At 46.1% G+C, this 6,915-nt stretch overlaps 1 non-coding gene across 1 annotated transcript; it reads left to right on the forward strand.

Moving 5' to 3' along the window:
* Positions 1-6,337: 6,337 nt before the first annotated feature.
* LOC126960494 (U4 spliceosomal RNA) lies at positions 6,338-6,478 on the forward strand. The gene has a single exon (XR_007728030.1). It is a non-coding gene; the product is annotated as a U4 spliceosomal RNA (small nuclear RNA).
* The last annotated feature ends 437 nt before the right edge of the window (positions 6,479-6,915 follow it).

The raw sequence follows: 6,915 nt of genomic DNA on the forward strand, positions 1-6,915 counted from the left end.
AGAGGAGTATGCTCTGAGGCTTTAGATACCTGAACATAAATTGAGATGACAAGAAAGCAGTATTATGGGGGTGAAGTTGTGGGCTAGGTAGTAATAGAAGGTAGGAGTGATTCTATTGGAAAAGTTCCTTGGACATTAAGAGAAGTCTCCAAAGTTGTGTTTAAAAAGGCCCCTGGGTTGGGAGGTCAAGGAGGGTGGATCATGAGGATCAAGGGATGGAGACCATGCTGGCCAACATGGTGAAACCCTATCTCTAAAAAAAAAAAAAAAAAAAAAAAAAAAAAAAAAAAAAAAATTAGCTGAGCATGGTGGTGCATGCCTGTAGACCCAGCTACTCTGGAGGCTGAGGCAGAGAATCACTAGAACCCAGGAGGGGGAGGTTGCAGTGAGCTGAGATTGCACCACTGCACTCCAGCCTGGCGACAGAGTGAGACTCTGTCTCAACAACAACAACAACAACAACAACAAAACAACAACAACAAAAGACCTCTGGGGCCAGGTGTGGTGGCTCATGCCTATAATCCCAGCACCTTAGGAGGCCAAGGCCAGAGGATCACTTGAGATTAGGAGTTCCAGACCAGCCTGGACAGCATGGCAAAACCCCAGTTCTACTAAAAATACAAAAATTAGCTGGGTGTGGTGGCTTGTGCCCGTAGTCCCAGCCACCCGGGAGGCTGAAGCAGAATAATCGCTTGAACCCTGGAGGCAGAGGTTGCAGTGAATCGAGATCTTGCCACTGCACTCCAGCCTGGGCAATGAAGAGAGACTCCAGCTCCAAAATAAATAAATAAATAAATAAATAAAAGTTAAAATAAAAAGGCCCCCTGGGGCCAGGCGTGGTGGCTCGTGTCTGTAATCCCAGCACTTTGGGAGGTCAAGGCGACCAATGACTTGAAGCCAGGAATTCAAGACCAGCCTGGCCAACATGGCAGAACCTGTCTTACTGAAAATACAAAAATTTAGCCTGACGTGGTGGCGCATGCTTGTAATCCCAGCTACCCGGGAGGGTGAGATGGGAAGATCGAGTGGATCCAGAAGGTGGAGGTTGCCATGAGCCGAGATGGCGCCACTGCAATCCAGCCTGGGCAAAAAAGCAAGACACTGTTTAAAAACAAAACAACACAAAACAAAACAAAACAAAAAAGGCCAGGCGTGGTGGCTCACTCCTGTAATCCCAGCACTTTGGGAAGCCAAGGCGGGCAGATCACGATGTCAGGAGATCAAGACCATCCTGGCCAACATGGTGAAACCCTGTCTCTACTAAAAATACAAAAATTAGCTGGGCTTGGTGGCGCCTGCCTATAATCCCAGCTGCTCCGGAGGCTGAGGCAGGAGATGAGCTTGCACCAGGGAGTCGGAGATTGCAGTGTGTGGAGATGGCACCACTGCACTCCAGCCTGGCGACAGAGAGAGACTCTGTCTCAAAGACAAAACAAAAACCAAACAAGCCAGGTGTGGTGGCTCACTCCTGTAATCCCAACACTTTGGGAGTCAGAGGCAGGTGGATCACTTGAGGTCAGGAGTTCGAGACCAGCCGGGACAACATGGCGAAATCTCGTCTTTACTAAAAATACAAAAAATAGCTGAGCGTGGTGGCATGCTCCTGTATTTCCAGCTATCTGGAGGCTGAGGCAGGATAATCGCTTGAACCTGGGAGAGGTAGGCTGCAGTGAACCCAGATTGCACATCTGCACTCCAAACTGGGCTACAGAGGGAGACTCCCTCTCAAAAAAAAAAAAAAAAAAAAAAAAAAAAAAGAAAGCCCCTGGATAAATTTTATATTTGAAAAGATGTGGGCCAGATAGTTCACATAGTATTTTTATACCATTTAGATTTGCTCAAAAGCTCAGTTTGTACCATAATAGTGAAATAAGCACTGACAATGAAATGTGACATTTGTCAACTAAAAAAGCATTTTGTAAGTTGTACAAAGATTAGCTTAATGAAAAATTACCAGAGGATAAAATCTTGTGCTTCAGAGCCAGAATGAGAACAGATGGCAAATACGTTAAAGAAGGCTTAACTTACAAGAAGCCAGATTTAGGTCACTGCCGAGATGAAAATTAGAACAGGAACAAAGAAGACAAAGGAAAAGTAGGAGAAAAACATTAAGTAGAAAGGGTAAAGAGAAATTGAAGAAACAAGAAAGAAATTGGAAGTTTATTTGTTTCTTTTTTCAGAAATGAGGTCTCACTATGTTGTCCAGGCTGGAGTGCAGTGGAGCTCACAGGCACAATCACAGCATACTGCCAGGAACTCCGGGGGTCAAGGGATTCTCCTGCCTTAGCCTCCTGAGTGGCTGCGACTACAGGCACCCACTACCATGCCCCACTATTTTTCACTAAAAAAAATTTTTTTTGGCCAGGTGCAGTGGCTCAAGCCTGTAATCCCAGCACTTTGGGAGGCGGAGGTGGGCAGATCACGAGGTCAGGAGTTTGAGATCAGCTTGGCCAACATGGTGAAACCCCGTCTCTACTAAAAATACAGAAATTAGCCGAGCATGGTGGCACAAGCCTGTAGTCCCAGCTACCTGGGAGGCTGAGGCAGGAGAATCGCTTGAAGCTGGGAGGCAGAAGTTACAGTGAGCTGAGATCCTGCCGTTGCATTCCAGCCTGCTGACAGAGCGATACTCTGTCTCAAAAAAAAAATTTTTTTTAAGAGATGTTGCCCAAGCTGGAAGATGTTTTTAAAAATAAAGTCGCTTATTTTCACAATATCTTCTGAAGGGGCTTGAAGTCTCTATTATATAGGTCTCGTAGCACCTTCTTACTTATTTTTAGTAGCACTCACAATTGATTAGAAATAATTAATTGAGTAATTATCCATTTAATATTTGATTCTGTTCTGAAGGGCAGGGGCCATGTCTGTTTTGTTTACTTATATGTTCTTGTGGCATAAGCTAATTGCATAGTACATGGTTAATAAATATTGTTGAGTGAATGGATAGTATTATCCCACCTTGGCATACCTTATATTATTAATAATAGTGTAATGGTTATTTGCATACCCTCTAGAACTAGACCTCCTAGCATTAGAATTTTTTTTTTTTCTTTTGGAGACACGGTCTCACTGCTGGTAGCTAAATCCTGGTCTCCAGGGACCCTCCTGCCTCAGCCCCCTGAGTAGTTGGGATTACAGCCTCTGGAGTGTCTAGCTAGAGCATCAGAATCTTGGCACTACCAAAAACTAGTTGTGTGACCTTAGGCAAATTACTTAACCTTTCTGTGCTTTAATTTCCACATCTTTAAAATGGGGATAATAAAATTATCAAATGAGCTACTTCATGTGAAACCCTTACAAAAGTGCTTTACACATGGTATCTGCTCAGTAAATTTTTTTACTATTAATATTTAATATGAGTAGTCAATAATACTTAGAAGCAAATACTACTTGATTTCAAAACCACGAATGGATGTCATAATCTAGACTTTATCTCTCCTTCTTTTTTTTTCTTTTCTTTTTTTTTCCATTCTGTAGCCAGGCTGGAGTGTAGTGGCGCAATCTCGGCTCACTGCATCCCCCGCCTCCTGGGTTCAAGCAATTCTCATGCCTCAGCCTCCCGAGTAGCCGGGATTACAGGCATGCGCCACCATACCCAGCTAATTTTTGTATTTTTAGTAGAGACGGGGTTTCACCACGTTGGCCAGGATGGTCTCCATCTCCTGACCTCGTGATCTTCCTGCCTCGGCCTCCCAACGTGCTGGGATTAGAGGCGTGAACCACGCCCAGCCTTTTTTTTGCTTGTTTTTTCGAAACAGAGTCTCACTCTGTCACCCAGGCTGGAATGCAGTGTTGCCATCTGGGCTCACTGCAACCTCCGCCTCCCAGGATCAAGCGATTCTCCTACTCAGCCACCAGAATAGCTGCAATGACAAGTGTGCGCCACCACGTGCGTCCAGCTAATTTTTGTATGGCGGGGGGGGGGTTCACCATGTTAGTCAGGCTGGTCTTGAACGCCTGACATCAAGTTTTCCACCTGCCTTGGCCTCCCAAAAGTGCTGGGATTATGGGCGTGAGCCACTGTGCCCAGCTATCTCTCCCAGTTTTAAAGCTTTGTGGAGTGGACAAAGATTTTTTTTTTGTTTTTTTTTTTCAAGACAGAGTCTTGCTCTGTCCCTTAGGCTAGAGTGCAGTGGCATGATTTTGGCTCACTGCAACCTCCACCTCCCGGGTTCAAGTGAATCTCCTGCCTCAGCCTTCCAAACAGCTGGGATTACAAGCATTCGCCAGCACGTCTGGCTAAGTTTTGTATTTTAAGAAGAGATGGGGTTTTACCATGTTGGCCAGGCTGCTTGCGAACTCCCGACCTCAGGTGATCCGCCCACCTTGGCCTCCCAAAGTGCTGGGATTACAGGTGTGACCCACTGCATTTGGACAGTGATCAATTTTTTTTTTTGCCTGTTTGTTTATATTATTTATTTATTTTTTGGAGATGGAGTCTCAACCTGTTGCCCAGGCTGGAGTGCAATGGTGCAATCTCGGCTCACTGCAACTTCCACCCCACTGGGTTCAAGTGATTCTCCTGCCTCAGCCTCCCGAGTAGCTGGGGTTACAGGCGCCTGCCACCATGCCCAGCTAATTTTTTGTATTTTTAGTAGAGACGGGGGTTTCACCATGTTGGCCAGGCTGGTCTCGAACTCCTGACCTCAGGTGATCCACCCGCCTTGCCTCCCAGAGTACTGGGACTATAGGCGTAAGCCACCGCTCCAGAGATTGCGATGAGCTGCGATCGTGCCACTTCACTCCAGCCTGGGGGAAAGAGTGAAACTCCATCCCCACCCCGACCTCCAAAAAATAAATTAATAAAATAAATAAATAAATAAATAAATAAAATAATTGATAAATGATACTAAAAACTGGAAACAACTTCAATGTCTCGAACAGGGGATTAGTTTTTAAAAATGATATTGTAATCCCAGCACTTTGGGAGGCTGAGGCGGGCGGATCACGAGGTCAGAAGATCGAGACCATCTGGCTAACACGGTGAAACCCCGTCTCTACTAAAAAATACAAAAAACTAGCCGGGCGAGGTGGCGGGCGCCTGTAGTCCCAGCTACTCGGGAGGCTGAGGCAGGAGAATGGCGTAAACCCGGGAGGCGGAGCTTGCAGTGAGCTGAGATCCGGCCACTGCACTCCAGCCCGGGTGACAGAGCGAGACTCCGTCTCAAAAAAAAAAAAAAAAAAAAAAAAAAAATGATATTGGGGCCGGGCTTGGTGGCTCAAGCCTGTAATCCCAGCACTTTGGAAGGCCGAGGTGGGTGGATCATCTAAGGTCAGGAGTTCAAGACCAGCCTAGCCAACATCGTGAAACCCCATCTCTACTAAAAATGTAAAAATTAGCCAGGCGTGGTGGTGGGCGACTGTAATCCCAGCTACTCGGGAGGCTGAGGCAGGAGAATCGCTTGAACGTGGGAGGTGGAGCTTGCAGTGAGCCAAGATTGTGTCACTGCACTCCAGCCTGGGTGACAGAGCAAGACTTGGTCTCCAAAAAAAAAAAAAGGCTGGGCGCGGTGGCTTACTCCTGTAATCCTAGCACTTTGGGAGGCCGAGGCAGGCGGAACACAAGGTCAGGAGATCGAGACCATCCTGGCGAACACAGTGAAACCCCGTCTCTACTAAAAAAAAAAAAAATACAAAAAATTAGCCGGGCGTGGTGGCAGGCGCCTGTAGTCCCAGCTACTCAGGAGGCTGAGGCAGGAGAATGGCGTGGACCCGGCAGGCGGAGGCTGCAGTGAGCCGAGATCGCGTCACTGCACTCTAGCCTGGACGACAAAGCGAGACTCTGTCTCAAAAAAAAAAAAAGATATTGGCTGGGTGCAGTGGTTCAGGCCTGTAATTCCAGCACTTTGGGAGCTATGGCGGATTGCTTGACCCCAGGAGTTCAAGACAAGCCTGGCCAACATGGCAAAACCACATCTCTACTAAAAATACAAAAATTAGCCAGGCGTGGTTGCGGGTGCCTATAGTCCCAGTTACTCAGGAGGCTGAGGCATGAGAATCGTTTGAACCTGGGAGGCAAAGGCTGCAGTGAGCCGAGATCGTCCCATTGCACTCCATCCTGGGCAATGAGAGTGAAACTCCATTTCAAAAAAAAAAAAAAAAAAAGAGTATAAAGCAGTGTTAGCTAAAATGAGAGAGCTCTATAAAATTTTATTTTATTTTATTTTTATTTTTTGAGACAGAGTTTTGTTTAAACTTAAGTCAAGAGGCCAGACATGGGTGAGCCTGTAATCACAGCACTTTGGGAGGCCCAAGCCGGTGGATTGCTTGAGCACAGGAGTTTGAGACCAGCCTGGGCAACATGGTGAAACCCCATCTCTACAAAAATTAGAAAACTAGCTTTGCGCAGTGGCAGTATCTTAGCCAATGAGGTCTATCTGAGGCGTGATTATTGCTAATTGAAAATTTTTCCCAATACCCTGCTGTGATGACCTGCAATATAGTTGGTATTGGCAATTTTTGACAGTCTTTACAGAGACTGAAAAAAAAAGAAAGAAAACTTTGTCTAGTGGCACATGCCTGTAGTCCCAGCTACTCAGGAGGCTGAGGTGGGAGGATCTCTTGAGCCCAGGAGATCGAGGTTGCAGTGAGCCCTGATGGTGCTACTGCACTCCAGCCTGGGCAACAGAGTGATATCCTGTCTCAAATAATAGTAATAATAGTAATAATAATAATAATAATATAAATTATGTGTCAACCAGACCCGACAGACTCCAGGCCTCTCTGAGTAAGTATTACATAAAATATACAACAAAGAAAAAACGGCTGGCATGGTGCCTCTCGCTTGTAATCCCAGCATTTTGGGAGGCCAAGGAGGGAGGACTGCTTGAGCCTAGGAGTTCAAAACTAGCCTGGGCAACATGGCAAAACGCTGTCTCTACAAAATATAAAAAAAACTAGCCAGCGTGGTGGTGC

This window comes from Macaca thibetana, chromosome 7 (assembly GCF_024542745.1).
Source record: "Macaca thibetana thibetana isolate TM-01 chromosome 7, ASM2454274v1, whole genome shotgun sequence".
In the NCBI taxonomy this organism is placed as follows: Eukaryota; Metazoa; Chordata; class Mammalia; order Primates; family Cercopithecidae; genus Macaca; species Macaca thibetana.